General features: G+C 39.9%; 1 pseudogene across 1 annotated transcript; it reads left to right on the top strand.

The window, feature by feature from the left end:
* Positions 1–1,036: 1,036 nt before the first annotated feature.
* LOC308337588 (large ribosomal subunit protein eL6-like) lies at positions 1,037–1,561 on the top strand (annotated as a pseudogene). The gene has a single exon. The product of its transcript is annotated as a large ribosomal subunit protein eL6-like (transcript).
* Positions 1,562–14,597: the final 13,036 nt, after the last annotated feature.

Here is a 14,597-nt window from a genome sequence, read left to right as displayed (position 1 = left end):
ATTTATTTATTTTTCATTTTTTTGGAAGATTTTATGTATGTAGGTATGTATGTATGTATTTGACAGAGAGAGAGAGTGAAGGAGCGCACAAGCAGGGGAAGCAGCTTGATCCCAGGACCCTGGGATCATGACCTGAGCTGAAGGCAGATGCTTAACTGGCTGAGCCACCCAGGTTCCCCATTGATCAAAGATTTAAACATTTTTCCAAAGAAGATATGCAGAGGGCCAATGTGCAGGTGAAAACGTGCTCAATCAGCATTGGTAGTCATCAAGGAAATGCAAATCAAAACCACAATGATATATCACTTCATATCCATTAGGATGGCTATTATACCAAAAAAAAAAAAAAAAAAAAGAAAAGAAAAAGAAAAGAAAAAAGAAAAAGAAAAAGAAGTGGAAAACTTCAAATGCTGGTGGGATTGTAGAGTAATTAGAAGACTTATGCACTGCCAGTGAGAATGTAAAATGATGCAACAACTACAGAAAACACTTTGGCAGCTCTTCAATGTAAAATAAAAACTTTTATTTAAAAAAATTCTTCTCATCTTTGGAAAAACAGTTAAAAATAATAATAGCCATAGTGTATTTGACCCTGCATGCATATATACACACATACTATTATGTAAGCTTGTATACAGGTGAAATGAAATGACTCCAACTATACAAGGAACTGGAGGGAGGCATTAGAAATATTTCATTTTCCTTCCCATCTTGCAAGGTGGCAGGTGAGGAAGTTGAGAAGTCAGATACCAAGGAGAGGAAACCTGAAACCAAGAAAGCTGACACAGGTGGCAAGGTTAAAAAGGGTAACCCCAAGGCTAAAACACCAAGGAACAGCAGCCCTACTTGCAGCCCAATCCCTGTCCCAGTCAGAGGAATTGGCAGATTTTCCCCATCAGCTATGTATTCTAGAAAGGTCCTGTACAAGAGGAAGCATTCAGGAGCTAAATCCAGGATTAATCCCGTTCTTGCTACCGTCACAAAACCAGTTGGTGGTGACAAGAACGGTGGAACCTGACTGGTTAAACTTCACAAAATGCCAAGGTTTGATCCTACTCAAGTTGTGTCTCGAAAGCTCTTGAGCCCCGGCAAAAAGACCTTCCCGTTAGCACGTGAGAAAACTGGAAATGGCATCACTCCTGGGGCCAGTGTGATCATCCTGACTGGGCGCCACAGAGGCAAGCGGGTGGTTTTCCAGGAGCCGCTGAGCAGGGGCGTGCTGCTTGCGATCGGACCCCTGGCTGCAACCGAGCTCCTCCGTGCGGAACACAACACGAATCTGTCATTGCCACCTCCACCGAAGTTGTATCGGGCTGTGAAGATTCCCAGAGTTCTCACTGACCCTTCTCACTTCAAGAAGATGCAGAAACCCGGACACCGGGAAAGTGAGATCTTCCACACAGAGAAAGAAAAAAGAGATTACAGAGCAGGGCAAGGTTGATCCCAAATCTGTGGTCTCGCAAATCCTGCCCAAAATCAAAGCTCTCCCTCAGCTCCACAGCTGCCATGCTCTGTGTTTTCTCTCCCAAATGGAGTTTACCCTCACAAATTGGTTTTCTAAATCTCTTATAAAGAACCTAATTAAATAACTGATCCGTTATTTAAAAAGAATTTTTTTTTCTTTTTGAAGATTTATTTTAGAGAGAAAGCATGAGCATGTGTGCATGTGGGGAAGGGGCAGAGGGAGAGAATCCCAAGAAGACTCTCCACTGAGCATGGACACACCCCCCCCCCAACATGGGGCTTGATGCAGGGCTCCATCTCACAACCCAGGAGATCTCTACGACTTAAGCCAAAACCAAAAGTTGACTTGTAACTAACTAGCCACCCAGACGCTCCAAGAATATTTTGTTTTTGTAAGTTACTTATACTACATGAAAGCAGTGTTACTGAAATATACCTATATTAATTGTAAATATATATTACAAACACTAGGGCAATGACTAAAGACAGTAAAAAAGTATAATCTACATGTTAATAAAGAAGATGGAATCACATAAGATGCTCAATTAAAATCGTAAAAGCAGAAACAAAATGGAAGACAAAATAGAAGCCAACAAATAGAAGAAGTGATATGATAGATATTAATCCAACTATACACCAGTTAAGACAGAGACTGTGGAAGTGTATCAAAAAATAAGACCTACCTATATATTGTCTATAAGAAAGCCACTTATTTTTAAGATTTTATTTTATATATTTATTAGAGAGAGAGAGAGAGCACAAGCAGAGGGAGCGGCAGGCAGAGGAAGAAGCAGGCTCCCCTCTGAGGAAGGACCCTGATGCAGGACTCAATCCCAGGACCCTGGGATCATGACCTGATCTGAAGGCAGATGCTTTAACCAACTGAGTCACTGAGGCATCCCAAGAAAACCACTTTATAAATAGTAAGACACATATGGATTAAAAGTAAAGGGATGGGAAAAACTATTCAATTAAAAAATGGACAGAGGACTTGGATAGAGATTTTTCTAAAGAAGACATACAGATGGTCAGCAGGTATATGAAAAGATGCTTAGCATCACCAAATAGTGAAATATGAATCAAAACCACAATGAGGGGGGCACCTGGGTGGCTCAGTGGTTTAAGCATCTGCCTTCAACTCAGGTCATGATCCCAGGGTCCTGGGATCGAGCCCCGAGTAGGGCTCTCTGCTTAGTGGGGAGCCTGCTTCTCCCTCTGCCTGCCCCTCTGCCTGCTTGTGCCCACTGTCTCTCTCTCTCGCTCTCTGTCAAATAAATAAAATAAATAAATAAATAAATAAAATATTTTTAAAAAATCACAATGAGATATCACCTCAAATCTGTCAGAATGGCTATCATCATAAAGAAAACAAATAACAAGTGTTGCCAGGAATATGGAGAAAAGAGAAACTGAGCACTGTTGGTAGGAATGCAAATTGGTATGGCCAATATGGAAAAGAGTGTGGAAGTTCCTAAAAAAATTAAAAATAGAACTACCGTATATTCTAGCAATTCCACTTCTGGGTGTTTATCTGAAGAAATGAAAACACAATTTGAAAAGATCAATGCACCCACATGTTCATTGCAACATTACTTACAACAGCCAAGATGTGGAAACAGCCTTAGCGTCCATGAGTGGATGAACGGATAAAGCACGTGTGGTGTGTGTGTACATGTGTGTGCATGTGTGTGTAATGGAACATTTTTCAGCCATTAAAAGAGAATGAAAGCTTGCCATTTCCCAAGACATGGATGAGCTAGAGAGTATAATGCTAAGTGAAATAAATCAGAGAAAGACAAATATCATAAGTTTTCACAATCTGCCAAAACTCACATTGTTGTTAGAAAAAATCTGGATGCTGTACAACATTTTTTACTCTCAGGAAAGCATTCCACATAAGTTGGAAGCAAGACAAATTTACTATAGCCTCACCATGTAAAAGAGGTAGATAGTTCTTGAGCACCAATGGTTAAGAGTTTTATTTACCCAGGGTGATTTTTTCCTATTAACAATAGAACTTGTGTTGGGAATCCTCCATTTATGTGGTGTTCCCTGTTATTAGAAAAGCTCCTGGTTCATCAGCTCTCCAATGAAGCTGGAAACTGGGATCGAGTCTTTACAGTTTAGAAGATTTCAGAATCCCAAATGCCAGTGGAATTAGTTCAGCCTCCAGTGTTATACACCACCATTTCAGTACAGGCAAGACATTTTCAAGATGGATACTTGATTGGTTACAGTATGATTCCTCAAGTTAATGTCTCAGGCAAGGAATTAATAACCCTACTGGCAACAACTTCCTTTTTTGTACAATAGGCAAACATAGTTTAAACAAATGCCATGTGAATGTTTTGGATCTCCTGTTTCTTTCGGGATGGCATAATCCTCTTTGACTTTAGAAACGATCATTTCATTTGCTTCCTCTGTCACTGATCATAGCCATCGTGCCCTCTAGCTCAAAAAGGCATATGGCATCAGGGGCTATGAAATCCACTGTGAAATAGAGTAATGCCAAGTAAGGAGGTTTAAAAAAACAATTGTAAAAAGTTTACCCTCCTCTGTTCCCCTCATTGCATGATCTGAGTATCTTTTGCCAGCCTGCCTTAATTGTTCAACCAATGTCCTCTGGTTAAAGTACTATTTGGTAGATGGCCCTGTGGTAATAAATACGTGGTACAAAGAAAGGATAATATAGAGACTGCAAAACAGCAGGGGTCCAATAAATATTTGCTGAATGGACTTTTGAAATGGCAACTCTCTTAGCATTAGGCATGTTATAGTTTGGATTCAGTTCTGAGTTCAAGATCATTAAGAAAAATGCTGGTGCAGCTGGGTGGCTCAGTCGGTTAAGCCCCTGCCTTTGGCTCAGATCACGATCTCAGGGTCCTGAGACTGATCCCCGCTTAGGGCTCCCTGTTCAGCAGGGAGCCTGCTTCTCCCTCTGCCTTTGTCTCTGCTCCTCCCCCGGCTCGTTCTATCTCAAATAAATAAATAAATAAATAAAATCTTCAAAGAAACGATAAATCCAATGAGGATGTGACCCAAGGGAGAGTGATATCAGTAAACTGGGGCAGGATACAGAGTAGGAAGTATGTGGCACTGAGGACTCTGAGCATCTACCAGAACTAAGCTTCAAAAAATGGATGGAGCTTGACTGATGTTTTTAAAGACAACCAGTGCCAAGAGCTGTGTATGGCAACCTACAAGGTGTTTAGTGCTTTTGGTATAAGAGAATGAAGTCAAAATTCACTCATATAAAAAAAAATAACTTGAAATCATATGTTATCTTGCTTTGTGTTGTTAACAAGCATTTTCTTTCCAGATCTAAAATGATTGACCAGCAAGTGCTTCACAAATACTCTACCTTGTCTTGTGAACAACTTATCTACAATCCCTAGAAAGAAGGCAGTCAGTCTTCAGCATATTGATTCTCTGATACTTCTAGAGAAGCCAGCATGATAGCCAACAAGGAGTTCAGTGCTCAGTATCTTTAACATGTACTAGAAAAAAAGGGATAGAGAAAATATCTCAATTGAAAAATGGGTTTTAAAATGATGGGCAATTCCTCACAGAATAAATGAAAATGCCTCATCAGCATATGCAGATATGTTCAGTCTTAATTATGAAGGATAGAATACTATCACAATTTGATTACATTTGCCTATAAAAACAGCAAATACTTCATTGCTCCCTTTTGGTGGGTGATGAAGAATACAGATGTTACAATGTCTTATTTGTTGATCATTGGTACAAATTCTCTGAAAGGCAATTCAGTGTGTTATCAAAAGACTTAAAAATACATGTGCCCTTTGATTAAGAAACTTAGAATCTGACAATTTAGTCTCAGTAGATAATTATATATGTACACAAACTTTAGCTACAAGGTTGTTCATCATAATAACATTTATAAAATTAAATTACAAATAAATTTTATTTATTCACTTGACAGACAGAGATCATAAGTAGGCAGAGCAGCAGGCGGAGAAGAGAGTGAGAAGCAGGCTCCCCACCGAGCAGAGAGCCTGATGTGAAGCTCGATCCCAGGACTGTGAAACCCTGACCTGAGCCGAAGGCAGGGGCTTAACCCACTAAGCCACCCTGGCGCCCGGAACAGATTTTCTTAAAACAAAACCAGACTTAGGGGAAATTATCAAATAGTATAAAATAAGATGCCAGATAGGGTGTGTGTGTGTATGAATGTATGATAGATACAGGAAATGACCAGGGACTAAAAATTGGAGAATGTTCTAAAAAATAAAGGAGAATAGAAGCAGGCAAAATGGTCTGTAAGTGAAGGAAAACAGGGGTGACTCGTGAGAGAGGGCAATTAAGATTTTCCTTCTATTCTCTCTTGAGGCTTTAGGTGGTCATTCTTTGTGTAGTTTGTCAACTATGCTGTGGAGCACTTTTGTGCATTATCTCATTTAATCCTAACAACAGCTCTGAACTTACAATCATTATCTAAACTTTGTAGATGAGGAAGACATTGAAGTTCCTATAGATAATATAGATAGATATAGATAATAGATAATAAGATAGATAATAGATAATAAGGGACAGAGCTGAGATGCTAGCTTCAGAGCTTTTGAAGAGATTGAACAGAGTAGAGGACATGAAGAATTGTGTATGTAAGCAAGTTCTAGGGAATAGTGATTCTGAATTTAGTGTAGGTAGGCAAGATGGGCTCATGAGCTTCAAGTGGTGCTTTGGCTCTGAGACACAGAGATGCCCGGTGTCCTCAGCACCAACAATGCAAAGAGGCAGAGGTTTTATAAGAGAATGGCATTTGGGCAAGCCAAGGTCATGGGAAGAGTTTCAGCTTTTGTATACCAGTGCTGCCCTTCTATGGATCACATATTATCTTGTGAAAATTTAAAAAATTCAACATATCTCTGAGAGAGCTCACTAAGAACAGTGGTAAAATTTGTTGGGTGTCAGGGCAGAGAACAACATAATGGAAAAGAAGACAATGTGTGGGGGGAGGACACAAACATTCCTAGGAATCCACTGCACACTGAACTGTTTGCATACTTTGTTTCATTTAATCCTCAAATAAAAGCAAAAAATAGAAAAAGTTAAAAAAATCTTATAAAACTAGGATTAGTATCATTAAGAGTTGAAGAGATTTCTTTTGTCTTATAAACATGAAGATATTTTCCCAAGGCCAAAGCGCTAATAGATGGCGAAGTCAGAGTTGCTCTCTAAAAAATGATCATCAGAATGAATGATAGAACCCAAATGTCTGTCAACTCAGGAATGGTTAACAGGTGTGATGTATCCATATAATGGAATATTATTTGGCAGTTGAAAGGAATGAAGTACTGACACAAGCTTCAACATAAATGGACCCTTAAACCATGACGCTAAGGAAGCTGGTCACAAAACGCGAGAGGCTGTAGGATTCCATCTATGTGAAATACCCAGAATAGACAAATCTATAGACACAGAAAATAGATTCACGGCTGCCAGGGGCTTCAGGAAGGGAGGACTGGGGAGTGGCTGCTAGTGTGTACAGAGTTTCTAACTGGGGTGGTGAAATGTTCCGCAGAACCTTGTAGGAATATATTGAATTTACTAAAAGTTGCTCACTTGCATACTTTAAAATGATGAATTTTATGGCCTATGAATTATATCTCAATAATAAAAGGAAGAATGAATGATGATGAGGTGGTGTTGGGTTGAGGGATTACGAATTTTCTCTCATTTTTTCCAAATTTTCTGTCCTGTGGTTAATCAACTTTCAAAATAAAAAAAGAGAAAAGAAAAAAAGCAGACATAGGTCTACACAGAACAAGCGGCACCAGCGAGAGACACATCATAACAAGTTACCAGATTTGTTCCCCGCTAAAATTAAGGAGAAGGGATCATTACTCCACAAGAAATGAGTTTACAAGCACCTGCTCTCCGTTACCATGGCAACCAAAAGGTCCTCACCTCCCCAAGATGCAGCACCAAGTAAAATCTACTAAATCCATGCTGGAAAATGCCTTCAATCTTTCCCTGTAAAAGAATCAAGGTCAACAGCCTGTTCTTGCTGGAAGACACGTGCCTCACCCCTCTAAGTTGAGGGTGAGGAGAATCATAAGGCAAGACATGCTTTTGATTGAGTGAGCTGGACGATGATGGGGCTGTGGACCCCTGAACATTATCTTGGCCCAGCACTGACCAGCTGTGTGACCTTGAACAAGTTACCTGACTTCTCTGAACCTTCGTTTCCTTTCCTGTTACCAGAGACTCAGTTGTCACAAGAACTCAGGGCTGCATTAGCATACAAAGTGCTTAGCTCTGTGCCAGGCCCTAATGACAGCTTAATAAACATGGCTGTTCCCATTATGGACTTTTATCATTTCTTCCATTCCCTTGATAAATATGCATTGGTTGTCAGCTCTGCTGGGTATGGTTTTAAACACTGGGAATAGAGCAGAAAACAAAACAAAAAATTACAGCACTTACATGCTGGGGATGTGCACAGGTAGGATTTTAAATTAATATATGTAGTGTATTAAGTAGTGCTAAGTGTTTAAGAGAAAAATAAATAAGAGAGGAGGTGTTAAGTGTCAATATGGAGAGTCCAGGCGGCCAGATAAGGCTCTGTTCACTGAGGTGGGACATTGGGTCGAGACTCGAAAGAAACAATGATGGAGCCATGAGAGTATCTGGCAGAACATTTCAGGTAAAGCAAACAGTGAAAGCAAAGGTCCTGAGCTGGGAGTTTGCTCGGCATGCTTGAGGAATAGTAAAGAAGCTGTCCTATTGAGATCAGACTGAAGGGGACAAGGAAGAAGTGGAGAACTCTGTTCAGGGACAGGAATTCAGACCAGAGAAGAGCTTGGACCAGGCCGGTGAAGACGGACATGCTGAGCAGTGCTCAGATGCTGGATATCTTCTGAAGGGAACACTGGTAGAATAGCTCGACTGTGAGATATTTAAGGGCCTAGGCTCTATGCTAGTTTGAACCCACTACTATGGAAATAATGACCTACTCGTGATAGGCACTTAAGAAATACTGAACATTTTCGGGGTGCCTGGGTGGCTCAGTGGGTTGAGTCTCTGCCTTCAGCTCAGGTCATGGTCTCAGGGTCCTGGGATCGAGCCCCGCATCGGGCTCTCTGCTCAGCGGGGAGCCTGCTTCCCCCTCTCTCTGTCTGCCTCTCTGCCTACTTGTGATCTCTCTCTGTCAAATAAATGAATAAAATCTTAAAAAAAAAAAAAAGAAAGAAATACTGAACATTCTCAAAAGTGGGAAAAGCCTGTTAATTAAGCCATGTTGTTACTCCTTGATTTTTCTTATCATCACTATCTGGATTTAATCAAACTACACTTCAGCTAATGCCAGAGAACTCACTACTTCTCTGGGCAAGTCATTCTACCCTTAATCAGTTCTGACCTCAAGGGTTAACTACTTCTCTGTAGCATTAAAAAACAAAAACGTCGGGGCGCCTGGGTGGCTCAGTGGGTTAAAGCCTCTGCCTTCGGCTTGGGTCATGATCTCAGGGTCCTGGGATCGAGCCCCGCATCGGGCTCTCTGCTCAGCGGCGAGCCTGCTTCCCTTCCTCTCTCTCTCTCTGCCTGCCTGTCTGCCTACTTGTGATCTCTATCTGATAAATAAAATTTAAAAAAAAAAAAAAAACAAAAAACAAAAACGTGAAGGGCACCTGGCTGGCTCAGCCCGTGGAACATGCGACTCTTGATCTCTGGGTTGTGATTTCAAGTCCCACAGTGGGTGTAGAGTTTAGTTAAAAACAAAAATGAAAATATGAGCATATGTGGATCCATTTCACCTTTCCAACTAAGAATTTTCTTGTATTTCCATTCTGCCATTGAACGTTATCTATTTCATACCGATTATTGTGATAGGTACAAGGAAGTAAGAAACCTTTTAGGATTTCACCCAAAGCACTGAGATGAAGGAAGGCAGTGCTGAAGACAGTGGCCCTTGGAAATGCCCCAAATCATTTATAAGCAACATTTAAGCCACGATAAATGAACCAGGTACAAAATCACCTAAATATATCATTATTTAGCTTTAGTTTTACTATTCTTTCTTCCCTAAGGGGATAATTGTATTCTAAGACTTTCTTGAAATCCAGATATATTATATATTGTGCATTTCATTAATCTAATTGTTCTTCAGAAAAATAAATTTGACTTTTTATTATTTATTCTTAGTGAATCAAAGAGCCCTAAATGATTAGGGTTTACTTTAAAAAGTATAATATTTTTCAAAATGACAGTATTAAAAAATCCCATTATTTATTATAGTAATGGCTGACTCTGTAATGATACTACTCTAACAAGACTGTACATCATAGCACTTTTACTCCTTTCCAAACTGAAAACTAAAAATGTATGTGTACATACCTAACCTACTGGCAAATCTCCACATCTTTTTGATTCTTCAGAGAACATTAAAACTTCTTTGATAACCTCATAATATATTATTCCTCTATAGAGCAATATCTTTTAAAAAATAAATTTGGTTCTTCAAACAGTTCTCCTACTTTTAAGTCTTTAGGTGCATTTTTAATCTGACAACTTGGCAGGAGAACACTAGGAGAGGAACAGACAGGCTGTCCACCCAGATTTCACTGTGTATCAAGAAACCTATATTTGGAAATATCCATCAAGCACTCTAAAAACATATTCCTCCTTAACCGGGAACTGTTCTCCTGGAAACACTTCACCAACTTGCGGCCTGCAATTTCTTTTTAACTCATATGTTTGTTCTGTAACTTTCTTTCTAATAATCACTCTACCTGATGGGGAAAAAAACCCATAAGGAACACGAGATGAGGTAATCTAATATCATAACATCAGCCCATCTTTTTCCTTACTCTACTTACTGTAAATATAATTCACAAGTGAGTTATTCTTGTCCTTCACATTTCTTTCTCAAGCCTTCATATATTATAGATGTTAATTGACCTGATGCTATTCTTTTTTTTTTTAAGATTTTATTTATTTATTTGACAGACAGAGGTCACAAGTAGGAGAGAGGCAGGCAGAGAGAGAGGAGGAAGTAGGCCCCCTGCTGAGCAGAGAGCCCGATGAGGGGCTCGATCCCAGGACCCTGGGATCATGACCTGAGCTGAAGACAGAGGCTTAACCCACTGAGCCACCCAGGTGCCCTGACCTGATGCTATTCTTATGGTTGCACTCTTTTCTATTGCCTCTATTTTCTACATATAGTCCTGAGATTATGAGTCTTCTTTAATATATAATACTAATTTTTACTTTATTTTTAAAAGATTTTTATTTCAGAGAGAGTGAGTGAGCGAGTGAGGGGAGGGGCTAAGAGGAAGGAACAGAGGGTGAGGACAAGGGGGAGGGAAAGGGACAAGCAGATTCCCCACTAAGCATGGAGCCTGACATAGGCCTCGATCCTAGGACCCTGAGATCCTGACCTGAGCTGAAACCAAGAGTCAAACGCTTAGCCAGCTGAGCCACCCAGACACCCTTGTAACAATTTTTAAAAATTAATCCATACAACTTCTTAACTGATCAGAAATGTAATGGATATTTGGGAAATTTTCTCTTTTTCTCTCAAAATTAATTTCTAGTGTGTATTAGCAACTAAAATTGCTTTAAAACAGATGACGCTTTCCTTCCATAATTTTAAGATATAATGCACATAATCTTCACAGAGCCAATATTCTGAGATTAAAATCCCACTCAATATTAATGACTGATGAAGTCCTTTATGAAATTAAGTTCTGCTATGAAGAAAAAGAAGGGAGATCACAACACTGCTTAAAATGGCAGATCGCCCAGGAAACAATGTCCTTTATACCCATAAACACCTTTTTTCTGACACAGTATTCCTTTTTGGAAGCCAGCCACATCACCAGTCCAGGGGCCCACTGTGCCCTCTATGCAGCCTCCCCTATCAACCCTGGCCCCAGCCATGCATCGCCCTGGAACTCCCAACATCAGCTTTCCCCTCCCCTTCTTCTTTTTTTGTTTTTATATTTTATTTGAGTCTAACTTTTGGTTTAAGATCCTCGAATCTCTGTCCTTTCCCTCAGGAACTCTCCCATATACCACCCAGCCAATAATCCACTTCAGAACTTTCTTCTTTGGAAAGCAGAGGGCTTGCAAAAGAAAAGGGAAAATGATCATGCTTTGATTTTGCCTGATTTAGGGGATTCTCACACTGCCTCCATACATCATAGGGGGCTTGAAATATAGGTGCTGGGGTCTCTCTTCCATCATGATGTCCTGTCAGTTAAGCAAAAGACCCATTTTCTTGTTCTAGGAAATAGATTTCTGAGAGGTTTCAATGGGAGTATCCATAGCAGGGAATTGGGATGTGGCCCACGAGAAGACTAAGAGCATAAACACGTGTCACTTCTACTGGGGGTCCTTAGGGGAAGTGGTGGCTACTATGAAAAGGAGTCCTCCTCAGATGCTTGTTCAGCCCCGGGGCCCAAGCAACCCAAGATGCCTTAAAATTAGGGGTTTGGCAGGGGGTGCTGAAGACCCGGTTTCAATAGAGTTCCTATGGAATTTAACAATGCCTCAGTATTGTGGCCATTCACTCTTAGACAGTTTGTTCAAGGGTCTACCTGTTTCTCCAAATCTCCACTGATCTCTGTATCATGACTTTTCTCCTATTACTTATTCTATTCCCCAATCCTGAGGAAGCCCTACAAGCCTGAACATAGAACCTCACCACTTCCCAGTCCCTAGGTCTTACACATCTTTCCGCTGCCTGTGGGTCATTATGAAAACACATTCTCAGTGTTTTTCAGGTGTTTCAACAAATTTAGGGAAGCTTTTTTTTTTTTTTTTTTTTAGTGAAGCTTTTTTTTTTTTTTTAAAGATTTTGTTTATTTGACAGAGAAAGAGATCACAAGTAGGCAGAGGGACGGGCAGAGAGAGGGGTAAGCAGGCTCCCTGCTGAGCAGAGAGCTGAATGTGGGACTTGATTCCAGGACCCTGAGATCATGATCCGAATCAAAGGCAGAGGCTTAACCCACTGAGCCACCCAGGTGCCCCGTGAAGCTTTCTTTTTTTAAAAAAGACTTATTTATTTGAGGGAGAGAGACAACGAGAGAGGGAACACAAGCAGGGGGAGCAGGAGAGGGAGAAGCAGGCTTCTCTCTGAGCAGCGAGCCCGACACAGGGCTCAATCCCAGGACCCTGGGATCATGACCTGAGCCAAAGGCAGACACCCAATGAAAAATGAAGCTGTTTTAATGTAAGGAAACACAAAAATTTTCTCTTCAAAAAGAGTCTAAGTTCGTCTTACTTCATGTAAATTGGCACTCTGGTCCTTCTAGAAACAGACTTTTTTTTTTTTTTAAACATTTTTATTCATTTATTTGAGAGAGAGTGAGTGAGCATGAGGGGGGAGCGGCAGAGGGAGAAGGAGAGGGAGAAGCAGATTCCCCACTGAGCAGGAGCCCAATAAGGGGCTCTATTGATCCCAGGACTCTGGGATCATGACCTGAGCCAAAGACAACTGCTTAACTGACTGAGCCACCCAGGTGCCCCAGAAACAGACTGACCTATTTTCTTTTTTGATAAACAATTCTCAGTCTGTCTGCTCATAGGAATCACTGGGGGCTTTTTAAAAACTCTGATGCCTGGGTCTCATCCCCAGACGGATATAAGTGATTTGGAACAAGGCCAGGATTTTGGAGTTTTTAAAAGCCCTAACACGCAGTCAAGATACACACCATTAGGGATGCCTGGGTGGCTCAGTGGGTTAAAGCCTCTGCCTTTGGCTCAGGTCATGATCTCAGGGTCCTGGGATTGAGCCCAACATCGGGTTCTCTGCTCAGCAGGGACCCTGCTTCCTCTCTCTCTGCCTGCCTCTCTGCCTACTTGTGATCTCTCTCTGTCAAATAAACAAATCTTTTTTTTAAAAAAAGATGCACACCATTGGCTTAGTCCATTTTCACCTAACACCCTTGAATCATAGAAGAACTATTTGCCTCATAACATATGTAGTCTATATTTTAAGACAAATTCAATCCTACAGTACAGCTGCTATTGCTTTGATAATTCCAAACAGCAATTTTTCAGTGCCTCTTTGATTTCTCACAACAGATATTCAGAGAAATGCTTGAGGGCATCAGATTTATGTTATGGAAAAAAAAAGTTACATACATGCTTTAGCATCTTTTTCCTCCTCCATGGGACAGAAGGAAGCCAAAAGATAGATATGTTTGTTACTTAGATTGCGGTGATGATTTCACGGTATATGCATAGCTCCAAACATGTCAAGTTGTATATTACATTAAATGTGTAGATTTATATACCAATTATACTCAGTAAAGCTGTTTAAAAAATATTTCAGCTAATCCACCCAGAGAGTTTTCCAGGAGATTTACTTGATGCCGTGTAGCAGAAAATAATAATAAAAAAAAATTTCTTGTAGGATGGACCTTTTATAGAGAATCATAATGTAACTGCTAGCTATTTATGAAACACCCATTTAAAAATTTAATTTTCAAATGTTCAAAGAGGGAAATTCTTTTTAGCATTCCATTGTAAATCTTTCTAGAACAGCCTTTGTTCTAAACTTCACATTTTTTCTTCTGACAGTGTCCCATGGATATTCAGTAAGAAAATTCCTTACTTTTTTCCTTGTTATCCTTATTATTTTTATTACTTATTTATTTATTTTATTACTTATTATATTTATTACTTATTTTTTATTACTTATTCCCTTGTTAAAATGATGTTTTAGATTCAGAAAAAATACCACTCCTCCAATATTTGGCTCCTAGTTTGGCAACATAAGTATCTCCTAGAAACATCTTAGAATTTCACATTCTCACCATCACCTTAGAACTACTGAATTAGAAACTCTTGTTGTGGGATCCAGCAACCTGTATTTTAATAGATCCACGATTTAGATACTTACTAAGTTTGAGAATCAATGATACAGAAGATAATAGACATTTATATTTGTGCTCTGGCCCCAGAGAATGTTTCAACTTGATTTGGCCCTGAAGAAAACTTTGGAAATCAGTTTATTTATTGTCCCTAAACCAGGATCCGGACTTGTAGAGAAAACCCCTAAAAGAGTCAAGACCACAAAACCATTTGCATGATGCTTTTATTATTCTTTGATTTCCTTGATATTTTTTGCTTCCTGATCACTTTACAATAACCAAGCCATGCCT

Source organism: Martes martes (genome assembly GCF_963455335.1).
Source record: "Martes martes genome assembly, chromosome: X".
In the NCBI taxonomy this organism is placed as follows: domain Eukaryota; kingdom Metazoa; phylum Chordata; class Mammalia; order Carnivora; family Mustelidae; genus Martes; species Martes martes.
Note: the sequence above shows the minus strand (reverse complement) of the source record. Positions and strands in the feature narration are given on the sequence as shown.